General features: G+C 31.9%; 1 non-coding gene across 1 annotated transcript; it reads left to right on the top strand.

The window, feature by feature from the left end:
- Window positions 1-265: 265 nt before the first annotated feature.
- Window positions 266-372, top strand: LOC128040315 (small nucleolar RNA R71). Its single transcript, XR_008194971.1, has one exon. It is a non-coding gene; the product is annotated as a small nucleolar RNA R71 (small nucleolar RNA).
- Window positions 373-19053: the final 18681 nt, after the last annotated feature.

Raw genomic sequence — 19053 nt, forward strand, 5'->3', positions numbered from 1 at the left:
ATAGTTTTTAAGCATTGATGATATTGAGGATACCTAAGATGCAAGTGAAGTGAAAGCATCCACTTCATGTACTCCAGCAAGTCATCTTGCTGACGTTTCTCGATTGGTTGGCCATTGATAGTTGTTGCTGGCAATCCTCTCAATGATTTCATAAGTCTCATTATAAATCTTAGAAAGGAGAGCACCATTAGCAGAAGCATCCACTACCATCCTCCTGTGAGCATTCAGACCGTTATAGAACATCTCTAATTAGATTCAATGAGGGATTTCGTGATGAGGGCATCTTTGTAATAGTTTTTTAAACCTCTCCCACACCTCATATAAGCACTCATCATCCAACTGTTGGAAGGTAGTAATCTCATTCCTCTTCTTAGCATTCTTGCTAGGTTAGAAGTACTTCACAAGAAATCTTTCTGCTCTCTCTTGCCATGTAGTAATGAATTTTGGTGAGTTCAACTAGGCTCGAGCTCTGTCCCTCAGTTAATATTGTAACAACTTTAATCGTAGTGCATATTCAGCTACTCTGGCTAACGTGAAAGAATCTCTCACCTCCATAAACAATCTTAAGTGAAGGTGAGGATCTTTGGTAGGCATTCCACTGAATTGACCCATTGTCTGAAGCATTTGGAACATAACTGACTTTAGCTCGAATTGTTGTCCCTCAATTTTGGGTCTCCTAATACTTGGATTAAGATCATGAAACACAGGCACGGCAAACTATCTTAGAGATCTATCCCTATCATCAGCAGTAAGGATAGGATTTTTAGCAGGGTTTTCTCCATTTCCTTAATTCTGGTTTTCGAAATTCATATCTTCGGTCCTTGTCTGAACTGCTTGTCTCCATCTTTGTCAAAAAGTTCTTTCAATTTTAAGATCTACGGGGAGTAAATTGATAATTCGATCAATCCTCACAAACACCTGAAATAATCATAGAAAATTAGTTAAGTTAAAATTAAACAGAAACATAAACCAAAATGCAAAATTAACAATTCACAAATAATGACTTTTTTATGTAGTCCCCGGCAATGGTGGCAAATACTTGGAATGATGGAAATTTGCAAGTGTCCATAATCGCAAAAAGTAATGAAGCGACAAGTAAATGTTGAGTTATCGTTCCCACAGGGGCTGTGTAAGAAAATAATTATGAAATGAAATTAAAAACACTTTGGTGAAGGAAAATTGTTTGTTTTGAAAAAGGGTGTAATAAAACTAGACTTTAACTAAGGAAATTAACTAAGAAAATAAAAAAGGTAAAAATTCCAGTGCACGATTTTTGAAAAACAAGTTTAATCAATATGACATATTGTGTTAGATCAATTACATTTCTTAACTTAATATTACTAAAACAATGTTCATGTTGTTAAGAATAAACTCATGGCAACTTGGTAATCTGTTAACTCTAGCACATATAGACTTACAAAATTAACTAGTCTCTTGAACATATTACTATGCCAATTCAAACAATTAATCAATTTTAATAAGAAAGTAAAATATTAAGTGAAGTAACAATATATTCCTACATTGAAACAATTTAATCACAATAATCTTGCAAGTCATGCAAAGCTAATGTACCGCTTAATATCGTCACTAACTTAACCTCAGCTACCTTAGAAGATTAAACATGCATTGATTAATTATTGTGTCAATTTATTACAAGTTCAATACGATTAATAATTAATTTATTAGTTACCTCACAATTGCAATGGAAGTATAAGATAATCATGTTTTTACTTAATCAAACAATTTACCAAGACCTATAACAACACAAACATGATTTTAATAACTTAAGTAGACGAAATGCAATCAACCTAACATGAATTAAATTTAAGCCATGTTAGTTAAATTTAGAATAAAAACATAACAAATATTCATAGACATGTTCATAACAACAATAGGAAAAATTAAAGGATAGGAAACTAGAAATCAAATCTGGTGTTTCTCTGAAGTCTGACTAGCTTGCTCCACTCCTCATTCTCCGCTCGTTCAATTCAACCAAGACTTCTACAAGCACTTGAATGCTGCTACCCAAGGTGGTTGAAGGTGTAACAGCCCATTTTTAGTGAAATCAGAATAGTGGTTTCGGGACCACAAATTCGAGTTGGAAAGAAAATTTATTTTAATATTATTTCATGGTCTATATTATGATAGAAATAACGTATGAAAATTTCGATAAGAAAATTTTACTAACTTCATGTTTAATTATAGAAAGGACCAAATTGCATAAAGTGAAAAAGTTGAATTCTAGTAGCTAGAATGATCAAATAGCTATGGAATTCAAAATTTGAGGTCCTTATAAGGCAAATAGACCATTAAGAGAAGTTAGTAGATATTTCTGATGATTCATCCATGGAAATTTAATTAAAATAATAAAAGATGGTAATTAATTAAATAAGAAAAATCATCTATTTCATCTTCTTCCCCAAAATTATTCTATGGAAAGCCTAGCTAAGAGAAAAGACATCAAGCAAGCTTAATTGGGCAAGCATTATTGTCCCGTTTTTAGTAAATTTTATATTACTGATATCGTAATAACCTAATCTATTTATTTTGGGGATCAATTTGCAAAGTTATCAAAGTATTAAAATTCTTCCATGGATTACTATGTTGAAATTTTGACATTTATGGTAGAAAATGAAAGGTTATTGATAGGTAAGAAACTTTTGTAAAGGAAATTTTCAATAAATTGTGATTTAGGGACTAAATTGAAAAGATGTAAAATTTATGGAATTTTTTTTACTTTTGTAAAATACATGGACTGTTATTATTATATGAAAAATTCAGCTAGGCTTGGAATAAGGATTAAATTGCATGAATTTCATTTTTCGAGCCTAGGAACGAAATTGGAATAATCAAAAGTATAGGGGCAAAATGGTAATTTTTCCTAGGATGTGAATTGGATGGAATTGGATGTGAATTGTATTAAATTGAGTTAAATTCACTCGTATAGATCCGGATAGACCTAGTTCGAAATTGGATCGAGGAAAATAAAAAGTATCAGATTAGTAGCCTACAAACACGAACAACTATCGAGGTAAGTTCGTGTAACTAAGTTGTGTACATTTATATGTTTAAATTAAGTGTTATATGTGTGAATAGTATAATTGCCATGTATGTGAAAGTGATTAAATATTCGAAAATGCCCGATAAATTTTAAGTCCCGTTTGAACAAATGAAAATTGATGGATATAAGTTTCTCGTATTGGTTTTGGTCCAGCATATGTTGCAAACACACCATAGCTCTTACGAGCATCCTGTTATATGACCTCTGGAGCTTCCTGTTACATGGTTCTTGCGAGCATCCCGATCAGTATTGATCTTGCATGTGTTGCTGGTATACTGCAACTCTTTGTGAGCGTCCTGTTATATGATCGGTATGGATCCTGCATATAATGCGGACATACCGCAGCTCTTTATGAGCATCCCGATATAGGCTCTTTGTGAGCTTCCTAATATGGCTCGCTTGAACTTCCTATTATATGGCTATCCGGAGCTCCCTGATAATAACTCTGAGTTACTTGTTAAGCTCAATGAGCTTCCTGTTTTATACTCTTATGAGTTTCTTGCTATAGCCCGGATAAGCTTCATGTTACATGGCTCACAGTAGTTTCCTGTTATATGGCTCGAGAGAGTGCTTCCTAATTATGTGCCCTAATGGGTACCCCTGTATATGAGTTGACGGATTACAGTTTTGTACACTTCGAGTGTACTACATGTGTATCCATCGATAATTCAAATAAATTCATAGAAAAATTCTGACATGATTAAACTGAGCTTAAGATGATTTCTCATGGAAATGTACATGTTATATGGAAATATGAAATGAAAAGCATATTTATATGAAAGTTATTACATGATGAGCTCATCCTTAATTCTTGATGTTTACATGTAGTACATGACTAACAAGTTTCTTGAGGTTATATGTGTTTAGCCAAATTGTCAAATTTCTTTGGATGAATTTTGTATGCTTGTCTTAAATATAAATGATTGGTAAGTTGATTTTTCGCTATACGAACTTACTAAGCATAGTATGTTTACTCTGTTTTCTTTCCTCTGTTTTATAGTACTCGGAAGCTCGTGAAGGTTGGAACTTGGTCAGAGACATATCACACTATCCCTCGGACTTCTCGATATGTAAAGAAAGCTAACTTTTGGTATAATGGCATGTATAACTAAGTTAAGCATAATGGAAAAATATTTTGGTTGGAACTAGCCTTTGGAATGGCTTGTAATAGTTATATTTTGAAGCAAAAGTATATATACTTGTGTGTAGCTTTATCATGCTTGGTATGTGTTTGAAATGGTTAAGTGTTGAAAAGCATATCGTTATATTGATGGTAATATTGAGTTAGCATATTAAGTCCAATATGCATATAGGTGATATTACGTCATACTTAATACATGAATTTGGCTTGGTTTGAATGGTTTAAATTGGTTGGTGAACATGTTTAAGTGTTGTTGTAGGTGAAAGTCAAATTGGGTGAGAAAAGTGGCCTGAAAATGGCTTGAGAATGGCTTATTTTTCTCCACACAGGCAGAGACACGGGCGTGTGTCTCAGTTGTGTGTGACACACGGCCATGCGCATGGGCATGTGGTTTAGACGTGTGTCCCCTTTACCTAATTTTTGAAAATTAAATTGTCCACACGACCTAGCATACGGGTGTGTGGCTAGCTGTGTAACCCAAGTCAGAGAGTTACACGGGTATGGACACAGGCTGGGACACGGCCGTGTGCCTCACATCGAATGCCCACACAGCATAGCCACACAGGCATGTGTCCCCTGCACCTAAGAAAATTTTGAAATTTCACAAAAAATTCTCTGAGTTCCCGATCTTGTCCCAACTTGTTTCAAATGCATAAATTAGGCCTCGAGGGTCCATTTAAGTGTAAATGACATGAATTAAGTGTAACACATTTGTAAACTCTAGTAATGCTCTGTAACCCTATTTCGGCAATGGATATGGGTTAGGGGTGTTACAGAAGGGCTTTTTCCAAGAGGGAAATCGACAAAGGAAATAAAAGGGAAAAATGGGAAACAAAGAGAGGTTTTGGAAAAGAGAAAGTGAGTGAAAGAAAGAGAGATGTGTGGAATCAAGGATGTGTTGAATGAATAGGTGAAGGGGGTATTTATAGGTGGGAGTGGCTGCTAAAAATAGAAAATAATTAGCAATCATTAACTCACCCCATGGCCGGCCACCACTCATGCACAAGTTAAAGATTTCAAGTTGCTATATTTAGCTAGGGGCAAATCTACAAAAGCATAATAAGTGGAGGGGTTTGAATGAGATTTCAAGGAGACTTCAAGGGCTGATTTGCAAGTCAATAAATCAGCTAATTTCAGCTAATTGGGTAAGCATTTTGGAAGGGTTTAGGTAGCCCGATTGCTCGATTGGATCAGTCTTTCATTTTAGCACAACTGGGCCTCCTTTCTATAATATAATGAATAATAATTATTTAACCCAATATAAATTGGATAAAAATTAAATTAAATTATATTATATATTAATATTCATAATTTGGACCGTCTTATGCTAAAAAATTAATTCGCCTTGATACTTCAAAAAGCGTTTCATGGTTTTGAGCTTCTAACAGTGTCTGCCAAGCCAATTTTCACCATTTGTGCAAATCTGTCGAAAATAAATAAAAATTTATTATAAAATTAATTAAAATTCAATATGTTAATAATTTGAGTAAAATTTAATTATTTTATAATTATATTATATTTTCCACAAGAATTACTACAAAACTGCATGAATTTAAGTTAAAAAGGGCATGAAAAAGTCTATATATTTTCATGTTTTCAGTAGACTACTTGGGAGCCAGAGGAATCGATTCGGCTTTCGTATCCTCACCTTTTTGAATCAGGTAAATTTCGAGGTCGAAATTTCTTTAAGAGGGTAGAGTTGTAACATCCCAAATTTTAGCTTGATAGGAATGCAAAATTATATCAAGCATGAGAAAATAAACTAGTGGTTAAAAGAAAAATTATAAAGCATGGAAATTAGATTAAGATCCAAAGTTTGATTCCCTTCCCTTGCAAAATAATTTAATTTTGCAAAAATCTCAAATTTTCCTTTATGTGTGTCGTCCATACCTAGTAAAACCTAGGTAATAATACCAATTTTAATTAATTTCATCATCCTTTAATTAAGTTCTCCACCCTAGCCACCCCTCTTTCTTCCTGTTATTTGTTCTCTTCAATTTTTCTTTTTTCCCTTACTGCTACCACCCAAACCACCAAGAAATACCATCTCTTTTTTATTTCTTTTACAACGGTTTCTTGCATCATTCTCCTCTCCATCTTACTGTCATTTTTTTTTATTTTTTCCATATTAAACCTAAAATCTTTAACCTCCAAGAACGATCTCCACTACTGCCCAAGAAGCTCTATTACTGCCTCTTCCTTCTAACTAGTGTAGTTATCTACTTTCTTCACTTTTCTTAATGAAACTTTCAAAAGAATACCCAAATTTCTATATCTGGAATTAGGGTGATTTTTAATGATTTTATGGGCATTTTTCCAGCCTTCAAAAGTGATTTCAATTGGCTTTTTAAATCAGCCCCAATTTGCCAAAGTTGGTGGTGGTGCGCCACACCTAGAGGCATGAAAGGGGACTATTGTGTTTTTTAATTTTTCCCACCTACTTCCAGCAATATCTTGATCTCAAAAAACATCCTAGTCACCCTTTAATCATGTGTGATTTAGGAAAATTAGATCTTGATCATTCGACAACCCAGATCTGACAATTCGGGAAGTGTAAGTGTAGTTGATTGTGGGCTAGTGTGTAGTTTCGACTTAATTTTTGGGGAGATTTATAATTGATTGGATTAAAAAATTTGATGATTGTATAGCTACTATTTTTTTAGTATTTAATAGTGTTAGTTGCCTACTAAAACACACCGAATCAACAGTGAAGCTATTAGACATTCGAGCCTGCGTTTTGCATCAAACCAGTGTAAGAAACCTAACTAATTTAGATATGAAAAATCGTTATGGTTATGTTGTTTGGATTGAACCCACAAGATGGTATTTTAGGGCTTTTTAAGTGGTATACTAATTTGATAAAATATTAATTTTTAATTTAGACCTGATTTAAGGTCTTAAGGAGAAACCAAACGTTTCGCCAATGTGCTGCAATAGTGCGAAAAATAAGATATGGGTCCTAACTTGTTAACTTGACTGCTTAAATATAATTTTTAATGTTATAAATGTTGACTTATGAGGTAGTACACTATTGACAAGGCTACTGGACAAACAAATACTATAAGTTGCTTTCCTAATGATATATAATAAGGGAGAGTTCAGTCATGATAGTTTTAGAGGATTGACTCCATTATTAAATAATGTTGTAATTAATAGACAAAGAGTTGTAACTTAATTACAAATTATTTAAGCCCTAATGATATATGTCGAATCGATTCTTCTACTAGCTCAATATAACCCTTTATGGATTGATATTAGAACCGATACATTGAATCAATATAAACGATAGAAAGTGAAATAGATTGCATGCACTACTATCCGTAGTAAATGCATTTTCTCAAGGAGTAAGAGATGATTTGAAATTAATTTAATTTCTTTAAACTATTATTTAATTGATTGTAATTAAATAATTGAGTTCAAAGAGAAAACTAAATTAAGTAATACATCACAGTTTTATGGAACAAGATAATTAAATGAATTTACTCATAGATTCTAGTACGATAAGTTGTCGAATTTAATGAAATTAGAATTGAATTGAGAAAATAATTTAATTGGAAGAATTAATTTTTTTATTAATTAAATAAATAATATTTAGGAAAAAAACTAGTTATTTGGTTTGATAAATTATATGAGTTGGTTAAATACTAGGTAACACGTATAATTGTACTAAATACATGAAAAGGCCCAATATGCTTAACTTAGTAGTGGTGGGTGGCACATTCAGTCTGGAAACACAGTGTGCTACATCCACCATGTACTATCCTATGGAAGTCAATGTTTTCTATTAAAATATTTATTATTTTGTCTCTTCTTATTCGAGTAGAACTCTTGTGATTTTTCTTTCTATATAAGGAGTATGGGCTAACTCAAATGAAGAACATCATTGAGTATAGTTATTTTTTCGAAATATAGTGAGATTTATTTTTTCAAATAAATAATATTTTATTGTGAGAACTTGAGATTTGACTTAGGTTTCATTTTCTATAGAGAGAGAATTAACTTTTTCCACCAATAGGTTAAAGTTTCCACTGTTATGGGTTCGAAATTTAAAACCACTCTCTAATAAAATCAAAGGTTTAAGAATGCAAGAGAATAACATGTTGGTTGAAAGCCTCCCGCTAAGCGAATAACACAAAGGTTAGGTTTAAAGAACAATTTTAAAATCATGTTGTGCAAACACATTTTTTAATCTATTTTTGCAACAATATTTTTCTAGAAGGAAATTTTAAAAGTACCTTTTGATGATTTAGTTTAAAAGTTTGAGTAATTTTTATTTGGTATATATATTTATATTAAATTAAATTATTATTTTATATAAAATAAAATGTAAGAAATTTATTTTATATAATTTTAAATTTATTAGATTTAAAAAATTATATTTGTGTATTTTTAATTTTTAGAATTATGACTAAATTGAGACAATATGTAAATATTGAAGATTAATTTTTTAAATGATGACTAAATTGATATGATATGTAAAAGTTGAGGGCTAAATTTGTTATTTTACCAATTTTTAAATTGACAACACCCACAAAGAATTTAAAATTGGATGATTAAAAAACTTAAGCATGGTTGATTTTATAATTGAAAAACTACACCATTAGTCAATAAATTATGGGTAAGTTTTTGTTTCGGTCACTTAATTAAAAGAAGTTATAATTTTGTCATTAAACTATTTGAAAGTTTTATTTAAGTTACTAAACTATTCGGAGTTTTTATTTAAGTTATTGAACAATTAAATGATTAAAATAAAAATTTACTCATAATTTAATGAATAATGATGTAGTTTATTATTATTTTCTTTAATTTACTGAATGTAATTTATTTTTAATTGATTTTGGGTAGGAATGATTTATTGCTTTCTAATTTGCTGTTAAGGATATTTGCGTCATTAGTATGAACTGGAAATCTTCGATAATGATTGAATAACTTGTAAAACTAAAATTAATATATTTGTTTGTTCAAACTGTGTAATAAATGACACTCATGTCAAGGTTTTTACCAGAAACAGCAACATAATGGTTATTGGCATCCACAAAACAGCCCATAAGATTCGTACAATTAATTGCATTTTTGCCCTCTTTTGTTGTTAGTTCTTTATTATGGATGTGACTGGGGATCCCATGCACTTGGACTATTAAGTCCACAACCAGCTTTCCTTTTTTTTTTTTTTTTTTGCATTCATAAAGGTTGCCATAGATACTAAAGTCCAAATCAACTAAGAAAATGAGAAAGAGTCGAAACATAGCCCAGAGATAGAAACAAATAACATGGGCGGCATTATAAAAATGATCCTGCCAAAGTTCCAAGCCCGAGAAAAATTGTTAACAATACATCTTCCAGCATGACTACGCATCACAAGTTAGATTGAGGATTCGAATAGTAGCAGATATTTGATTCACTTTTTTGAATTATGATAATGTAGATTCATATAACATTTAGATTTTAAAATTATTCTTTATTGTGAATTCGAACATCTTAAATCTCTATTATCATTATCTATATTGCTTATTTGGATAATGAATGCAGATTCAAATTCAGATTTTAAATTTATAATTTTGATTATATATATTTAAGAAAAATTAGTGGATGCAAATTTAGAATTTATTGAATTTGGAATTTGAATATTGATTGAAAATTTTGATTTTTTTATTTGATTTGGATATTTGACGAATCATAATATTTAATTTGAGTTTAGATTTGAATAATAATACTCAAGTAATTTGCGTATAGTAAATAGATTTAAGTTTTTAGACAAATTTGTGGATTTGGATTTGGATGATTAAGAAAATGTAAATATTTGATTCATTGCTATTCCTAAGCATAATGCCACAAGATGGATCAATGCTCAATTAGAAAAGAACCGGCCATCGGTGAGAACCAGGTTCCCTTTAATCTGTACATTCATCATACCTCTCATGGAGAGATTGAAGTCAAGATTTACAACAAAGCCAAAAAAGGCCACCAAAAAACACAAGCCATCCAAAAGAATGCAAAGACAAAATAAACCCCTAACCCTCCATCCTTAAGGGAAAACAAGAACCAACAACTCTCGAGGAGAAAGGCTATAGAAAAAATTCGACAAAAGGATATCAAAAGGCTACGCTAGAAGCCTAGTTACTAGGAAAAGACTGAGGACGTGTAACATACCTTCCATGCACAAGCCAAAAACCATCTAAATCAAAGGGGAGAAAGAGAAACGTTGAAAAGAGACAAGAGGGAAAAGAAGAAAAGAAACAAAAGCCACACAGTCACTAAATAGGGCGAGCGTTGCACGACTAGTAAGAAGAAGGCAAACAGTAGCTTGTTTAAGAAGTTTTCTAGAAGAAGGGAAGCGGCAAGCTCAAGCAATAGATGACAAGCATTTTCAACTTTCAAAAAATTATGAATTTATTTTTTTGTTAAAAAGAGGAAGAAGATATAACACAAAAAAATTAATTAGTAAAAACCTCAAATACACCACTTAAGTGGTGGAAGTATTTGTATTTGTAAATAGAATTAAATAGGATTAAATTTTAATAGAGGTAACATTTATTATTTGAAAAACAACATAAAAATTATTTTTTCCCTTTGCAGTTCAACTTGAAGCAAAATATTTCATTTGACAAACCACAAAAACTTTAAAACTATTAACTCTATTAGATGACATTTATTGACATAAGTCAGTTACTAAACTACAAGAAACATAATTAGAGCAAAAGTGACAACGAAAGTGGGCACTTAATAATTGTGACAACCACAATGAAAATAGGGGATAACAAAGTTGTTTATGCAGTTCGGTATTCCTAAGTCTACGAAGCCTAGCTCAGTGAGATGAATCTCTTATCTTTGAAACAAATACAACCACTAAACCTAGTTCTAGCACACTCTAGTGACCCTCACGTTTGTGCTTTAAAGACTAGATTTGTCACCACTAAATTGTCCCTTTGAGAACTTAGCTTGTAAAACTAATCACAAATATGTTTTACAATTCAATTGCACTCTCACAAATAACATTCCACACTGAACAAATAACTACTCTCCAAAACCAGTACCACAACCTACACAAGTCTCTCGATTATATAAGATTTTTGAGAGTTGCTAACATACTGAAGATCAAATGACAACCCCTTCTAAAACACTAGCTAAATACAAAAAAATTTAAATGACCAAAGTAAAAATGACTGTTGGCAGACAAGTCTTCAAGTTTCGATCCAACCCAACTTCAATGATCCAAGGGATTTGATATATTCGATTGGATTTAATCCAATCTGATTCTCAAGATGTTTTTCTCCAACTAAATTGGTCTTCATTGATGAGATTGAATCATTCCACAATATCAGCATAGCCCAAAGATTTGATTTAGTAAATTGTTAATATTATAAATATGGCAAGTTGTTTTGTCACACTAGCGAAGGAAGTGGGCACTTCCCTTGTAACATTGCAACAACTTCAAATTTGTCAACAATTTCCCCTTTAGGTAATTTTTTAAATATAACAATTTTAATATACGAAGAAAAACATCAATTAACAAAAGCTCCCCCTTAACACAACAATTCAACCATCAATGCTAGTTTTGAATTTTGCATTAATAAAAAAAACCATAATTATAATTAAATAAGTTTACAGACAAGAAGAATATGCAACCAAGTAAAATAAGAACCTATCTAATAACATCCAGTTCACTAAATATCAAATTACAATCATCCGCAAAAAACGTTCAAAGAGATAAAAATAATAATAACAAAGCAGTAGCATTTCCAGCAACAATCCTCTCTCCCTATCAACCATCATCTGGCCTCTTTTTATAAAAATATTGTCAAGCTATTCTTTATCAGGAAAGGTAAGCATATCATTGTAGAAGGCTTTTTGTTTGTCCCTTATCTTTTGAATGCCCTTTTCCTTTGCTCAAAGTTAGGCAATAAGTTTGTCATTTGCTTCAACGGAGGAGGTAAGCTCATCAATCATCCTCTTCCTAATTTTAAAGGGAATAGTCTTGGGGTCTGAGGAAGTGTGCACTTTCTATTCCTTCTGTATTGGCACCTCCTCTTGATAAATGCTAAAAGTAAGATGTTTTAACCTCATTCTTAATGCATTTTTGGGTGATTATTTGATGTTAATTATGAATGTTATGCTCCTAATTCTTTAAATTCATGTTTTAATGCTTAATAAAGAATTTGGGAGGAAAAAAGAGCAAAAAATGAGTGAAAACCAGAACGTCAGAGCAAGCTACAGAAGCTACACAGGCTGAACCATTCCACATGATCAAACCACACGACCATGTGACCCACATAGGTTGAACCATTCAACACAACCAGACCACACAAAATTGTGCACCAAAGTGCAAAAAATCATAATTTTTAGGTTTTTCAGGCATTCTAAAACATATATATGACAAAAATAAGAAGATAAGAGGGAGCTGTTAAAGAATAATCAAGAAAACTACTTGAAAAACACCATTAAAGTTGACTTTCAAACAGATTTATGTCAAGATTGAAGATTCACCATTGATTTCTTAAAAAGTTATCATGACTTTCTTTGTTTCTTTCAGTTATATTGTCTTTGGGATGTTTTTGTTTTCAAGCATAAACTAATTTTCTAAACACCTAGGGAGATAAACCATGTGATGGATTCTGTCATTTGATTTTTATGTGACGCAATAAATACTTAGTTTCTTGTTCTCAATTATGTGTGCTTAATTCATGGTTTAATGTTTCTAGACTATTGATCCATGTTTGATGTGTTTAAATTGGTGGTTGAATAGACCTTGTTTAAGAGTAGATCTTGTTTAATTGAGTGGAGTTGCATGCAATCCTAGAAATAGGATGCTATAAATCTATCGGATTATAATCAAATCTAATAAAGGGAATCCATAACCAGAGTTAATGCGATAATAGGGGTTTTAAATAGAAAGAAATTTTAATTAATCAACCTAGAGTCAGATGCTCTTATGCTCGAAAGAGATATTTGTATAATTTAGAGATTTCCACGGATCAAGTTACTAAGTAAAGAAATTGCCTAATTTAGATTGATAGTGACAGATGAAATCTAGGCGAATTCTTTCTTAGGTATTGTTTTGCTTCTTAGTTGTTAATCGATTATTTTTCTAATTTACTCTTCGTCGTGTTCGTTAGTTAATTAATTTAGTTAAATTTAGTTTTAATCTAACACTTGAATTATTCAGTTAAATAAAAGAAAGACGATAATTACTAATACTTTTAGTCTTCGTGGGAATGATATCTTTGCTCACCGTAACTATACTATTAATTGATAGGTGCAATTGTCTTAGTGAAATTTTTAGTTGTTTTCGCGATGCATCAAGTTTTTTGCGCCGTTGACGGGGATTAGAATATTAGGAAAACTTTATTTTATTAATTTAACCATTTTTATTTTATTTATTATTTTTGTTTTTAAATTAATTGTTATATTCTAATTTTTCTTTTGTTTGATCCTTACATGTTCTTTTGGTTTATGACTAGAGGCAACTTATTGGAACCATTAGTTTTTGATAATGAGATAAAAAACTTCTCACAAAAATCAGAGAGAAATTAGAGAAGCAAGGCAAGGTCAACAAATTTTAATAGACGATCAAAACAAAATGATATTACTGCTGAAATGGATAATAATCTTGTTAATTAGCAACTTCCTGCACCACCTGCTCATCGGACTATGTATGGCTATGCTAAGCCCACTCTAATCGGGGCTGAATCGAGTAGTGTCAGACCGACTATTGCTGTAAACAATTTTGAGATTATGTCAAACACAATTCAGATGGTGCAATAATATGTTCAATTTGATAGGGTTGCAAGATGAGGATCTGAATGCTCATTTAGCTAACTTTCTAGAGATTTGTGACATATTTCAAATCAATGGCGTTACTAATGATTCCACATGCTTATGGTTGTTTCCATTCCCTTTGAGGAACAAGGCAAAATAGTGGTTGAATTCACTTCCACGGGGTTCCATCACCACTTGGGCTCAAATGACTGAAAATATTTTGTTGAAGTATTTTTCACCAGCCAAAAAGCTAGGTTGAGGAATGACATCTCTTCATTTGCTCACACTATAAGCTACATAAGAGAGATTTAAAGATCTTCTGAGAAGGTGTCCTCATCATGGATTAGATTTGTGATTACAAGTTTAAACCTTTTACAACGATTAGTGGAACACTGAATAACAAGAAATTGAGGCAGCCCAAGAATTTATTGAGGATATGACACTGAATAACTATTAGTGGAAAGTTATGAGAACAAAATCTAAAGCAGTCAATGTTTTTAATATAGATGCAGTTGCTATGTTGTCGAGTCAAGTGGAAGCGATGAGTAAAAAGAATGATTTGTGTTGTAGTAAATAGGTGAATCTGGTAATGCAATGTGATGCGACTGGAGCGGAGATGATTAATCCAAAATATTCACCCTTCAAGTCTAACATGGCACATGAGCAAGTCAAATTTATGGGTAATAATTCTAGACCTCAGAATAACCCCTACAGCAACAATTATAATCTAGGATGGAGGAATCACCCAAATTTCTCTTAAGGTGGTTAATAAAATCAAAGGTCACAACCCCGTCTAGGTTTTCAGTAACCTTATCAGCAAGAAAAGACACTGATTCTGAAAGAGATGTTGAGTAAATTTATTTTAGTGTCAGAAACTAGATTTCAAAACATGAAAACGACTTTAAGGAATTAGCAACCATCTATTTAGGTTCTCAAGAATCAGATAGTCAGCTTGCTAAGTTGGTTTCGAAAAGACAACAAGGTAGTTTACCTTGTAACGCTAAAACCAACCTAAATGAGCAAGTCCATGCAATCACTTTATGAAGTGGAAAGGTGTTAGCTGAGCCTAAAAAGAAGTTCATTCTAGAAGCTATTGAGAAAAATGATGGGGTTGGGGAATACAAGAAAGAGCATAAGTCGATGGTTAGAGAATACAAAACACCAATTTCATATCTGACAAAATTGAAGAAAGACTGCATGAATGAACAATATGGTAAATTTCTTGAACTTTTAAAAAAATTACATATTAACTTACCTTTTATTGAAACCCTTTCGCAGATGCCCAAATAAATAAATTTTTTAAATGACCTTTAAAAAATAAAAGGAAGTTAGATGACCTGTCCACTATGGAGCTAAATGAGGATTGTTCGACCATTCTCCAGATCAAACTACCCACCAAGCTTAAAGATCCAAAAAGTTTTCCTATCCTTTATTTTATTGGTAGCTTAAATGTTGAAAATGATTTGGCTTATTTGGGTGCTAGTATAAAGCTAATGCGTTATAAAATGCTCAAACAACTTGGTCTCAGGGAACCAAACCTACTAGGATGACTATTTAATTAGTTGACATATCAATTAAGTATACTAGGGGTATTATTGAAGATGTACTTGTTAAAGTAGATAAATTCATATTCCCTGTTGATTTCATTATATTGGAAATGGATAAAGATATAAAGGTACCCAGGATCTTACGTCAACCTTTTTTAGCCACTGCTAGAACCATTATTGAATATGGGTAATGGTGAACTTGTGCTGAGGGTAAGTGATGAAGAGGTTACTCTTCAGTCAAATTATGTTGTGAGAGTTTCTAGTGAGCAAGATGATACTTTTCATTTTATTGATGTTAGTAATCATGTGGTTCAACATTCTTTGCAGGAAATCAATCATGAAGACATGTTGAAACTGTATCCATTTCAAGGTGATGGAAATTAAGTGACAACTGAAAAGAGAATGGTGCAGCTCGATGAATTAGATGAATAGTAAATAAAGGTTGATGAGAACCCAAGAATGTTAAAGAAGTAACAGGGCAACATCATGGTGTGGATGTAAAGAGGACGAACCAATTCAAAGTTAGAGACAAAGTACTACTGGACAATCTAGATCCACGAATATTGCCTAAATAGTTGAAATCAAGATGATCAAATCCATTTGTAGTACGAAACGTATTCCCATACGAAACCACTGAGGTAACATACCCTGAATACGAAACATTCAACGTAAACAATCATCATCTCAAACTTTATTTTGGTGGTGATATTGATAACGAAATAGAGGAGTTTCGGCTCTAAAATCTGACTGAACCGTAAGCTTGAAAAAGGAAGTCAAACTTAGACTTTAAACAAGCACTTCTTGAGAGGCAACCCGAGTGTTTTTTTCTTATTTTATTTTCATTTAATTTTGTTACATGTTTAGTTTCTTATTCACCTAACTTTTGTTTTTATTAATTCAAAAAAAGAAAATAAAAAAAAGTGTCACACGGTCTACAGTAGACCACACGACCTAGAGACATGTCCCTGTGACCCACACACCCCTTGACACGGTCGTGGGAGAAGCGAACAATTAACTCCACACAGTCATGTGTGTCATGGACCATATGAATACTGGAACCAATTTTTTAATTTTATTTTGACACACACGGCTTAAGTGGTTTCACACAACCTAGGCACACAGGCGTGTCCCAAGTCGTGTGAACATTGGAGCAAATTTTAAAAGTTTTTAATAGGCCACACGACCTTAGAGAGATATACGGTCTATGGCCCACATGGCCTGGTACATAGCCTTGTACCCTTTTTCTTTAAAGCTAGTTTTACCAAACCCTAACCCTAACTGTCGTTGTATCTTCGTTGCTGTCACGCACCCAAAAGTCCCCTGAACTATCTTTTATTTTTATTGTTATTTGTTTTTATTTTATTTTTCAGACTTACATGTTTATTCACTTTACTATTATTATTTTTTTCGGTTATTTTTCTATTTTTTATCTCTTTATCTTATTTTATTTTTGTCTATCTTCTTATTAGTTTTTTCAGAACTATGTACTTAATTTAGAATCTCCTACTATTCTGGATTTCACTATTCCGACGAAATCATCCAAGTTCGGGGCAATTTCAGTTCTCTTCCTCACTTATGATATTTTGCTTATTGTGTTTATATTTGTTTGTATATTGAGGGCAATGTAAATATTAAGTGTGGGGAGGATTTTATATGTTTATGCGATATAATCCCTGAAATGTTTTCTTGTGTTTCAGTAATTTTCTAAAACCTAACATTGAAGTTAATTTTTTAATTAAGAGTTTTTATTTATTCTCTCTGCGGTTAATTTGTGATTTTTTTTCATTGTGTGATTTATATTTTAATACATGATAGAGTCAACCCTGATAAGTTCTTTTTTTAGAAATTATTATTTGAGATTGTCTCCTTGAATTGAAGCATTATCTTGAAATTTTAAATTTACAAGTTTAACATCGAAGCCACAATTTTTTGTGAGCTTTTGAGCCTATACAACATACATTTTATTTTTTGCTCATTTTATTTTTGGTTGTGAGTATATCTACTTGATTTGTTATTCTTGAACTTGCTTCGGTTATACATATTGAGACCAAATTATTGGTTTGATATACTGAGATGATAGAGGCACTTAAGATTTAAACCGCTTAACCTTTAAACTACTTACATGTTGACTTGACCCCTAGTAAACCCCGTTGATCCTAACACATTCTTTTTACTTAACAACTGTTCATGTTAACCTGTAAACCACATTAATGTTGTAAAATTCTTTTTATTGACTCCCTTTTTGTTGAGATTCGATTCAGTTAGTTGCCTGGCTATTTATCATTTGCATTGTTGAAATTCTCTATTTTCTAATAAAAGAAAGAAAGAAAGAAAAATTTGAACAAAAAAATTGATTGAGATCATTAGTTTCATCTTTTGTATAAAAGCTCATATCTACTCTTTATTTCTTGTTGATGTAAATTCTTTTAATTCAACAACTAATTTCTTTTCTTGTTTGGTAACTTATCAACTTGACTCTCGACGGTAACCAACTATTCTGACATGTTCCGTAACCTTAACCTAATCCCCGTTACAACCTTGTAAAGATGTCTTGATTGGTGTATCATATCATTTCTATAGTGGTGGAGATTTGATTTTCAAGTAAGCCTATGGTAATAACATTTCTTGTTCGATTGTTGAATGCACATTACTTGAACTTTAAACACTTTGAGTGCATGGGTGAATCTTAGTAAGGGTGTTCATTTTAGTTGAATTTGAATTTTAAGTAATTATTAAGATAGGGGAGCTACCTAATGTTTTTTATATCTTAAAGATTTCTACTTGGATTGTTTTTTTTCTTTAGTGTCATTTTTGTTTAAAATTCCAATGCATGATTATCTTTAGATTATCCTAAGACATTGTTAGTGAAAATAATAAATTGAGGAAAGTCATGTAACACCCCAGATTTTAGGGTTAGGAGCTTTAAGGTTTGAAGTAAGGGTCAGTGAGTAGGTTGATCTATTTTGTTTATATTCGCATTCTAGTTTTAGAATGAGCCTACTGGTTTAGTGGTTGGATATGTGTTAATTTACTTTTGGGTTCTGGGTTCGAATCCTTATGTTCATTTTGGGGAAGTAGTTTATTTTAGATTTGTTTTTTTAAGTTTTAAAATATTTATTTGATTTTTAATTATTTTACCAAAAGTCTTTCCCACGTTCTTTTTCTGTTCTTTTCCTCCCTCATGTTTTTTTCTTCTTTCAATTTTTTCTCTGATTCCATTTTCTTTTGTTTCCCTAATTTCGGTATTTTCATTTTTTACTTTATTTTCATGGGTTGTTTTCGTCTCGTTGGATAGCGTGGTTTTCTATTCTCGTTTCCAATTGAAATTGAGTAGAAGTTTTCAAAAGGATAGTTGAGGCGTCGGTCGTTTGATGTGCGTTGGAAGTACTTTTCAGGTGTGTTTCTGAATCGTTAAATTTCGATAATGGATCATTGATGAATTCTATGAAGTTCAGCGATTTTTGTATGTTTCTAAAAATAAATTGTGTGTTTCTGAAATTAGAGCGGGTGAGGATCGTTTGATGTTAGTTTACATGATTTCAGTCGAT

The sequence above is a fragment of the Gossypium raimondii genome, chromosome 3 (assembly GCF_025698545.1).
Source record: "Gossypium raimondii isolate GPD5lz chromosome 3, ASM2569854v1, whole genome shotgun sequence".
Classification (NCBI taxonomy): Eukaryota; Viridiplantae; Streptophyta; class Magnoliopsida; order Malvales; family Malvaceae; genus Gossypium; species Gossypium raimondii.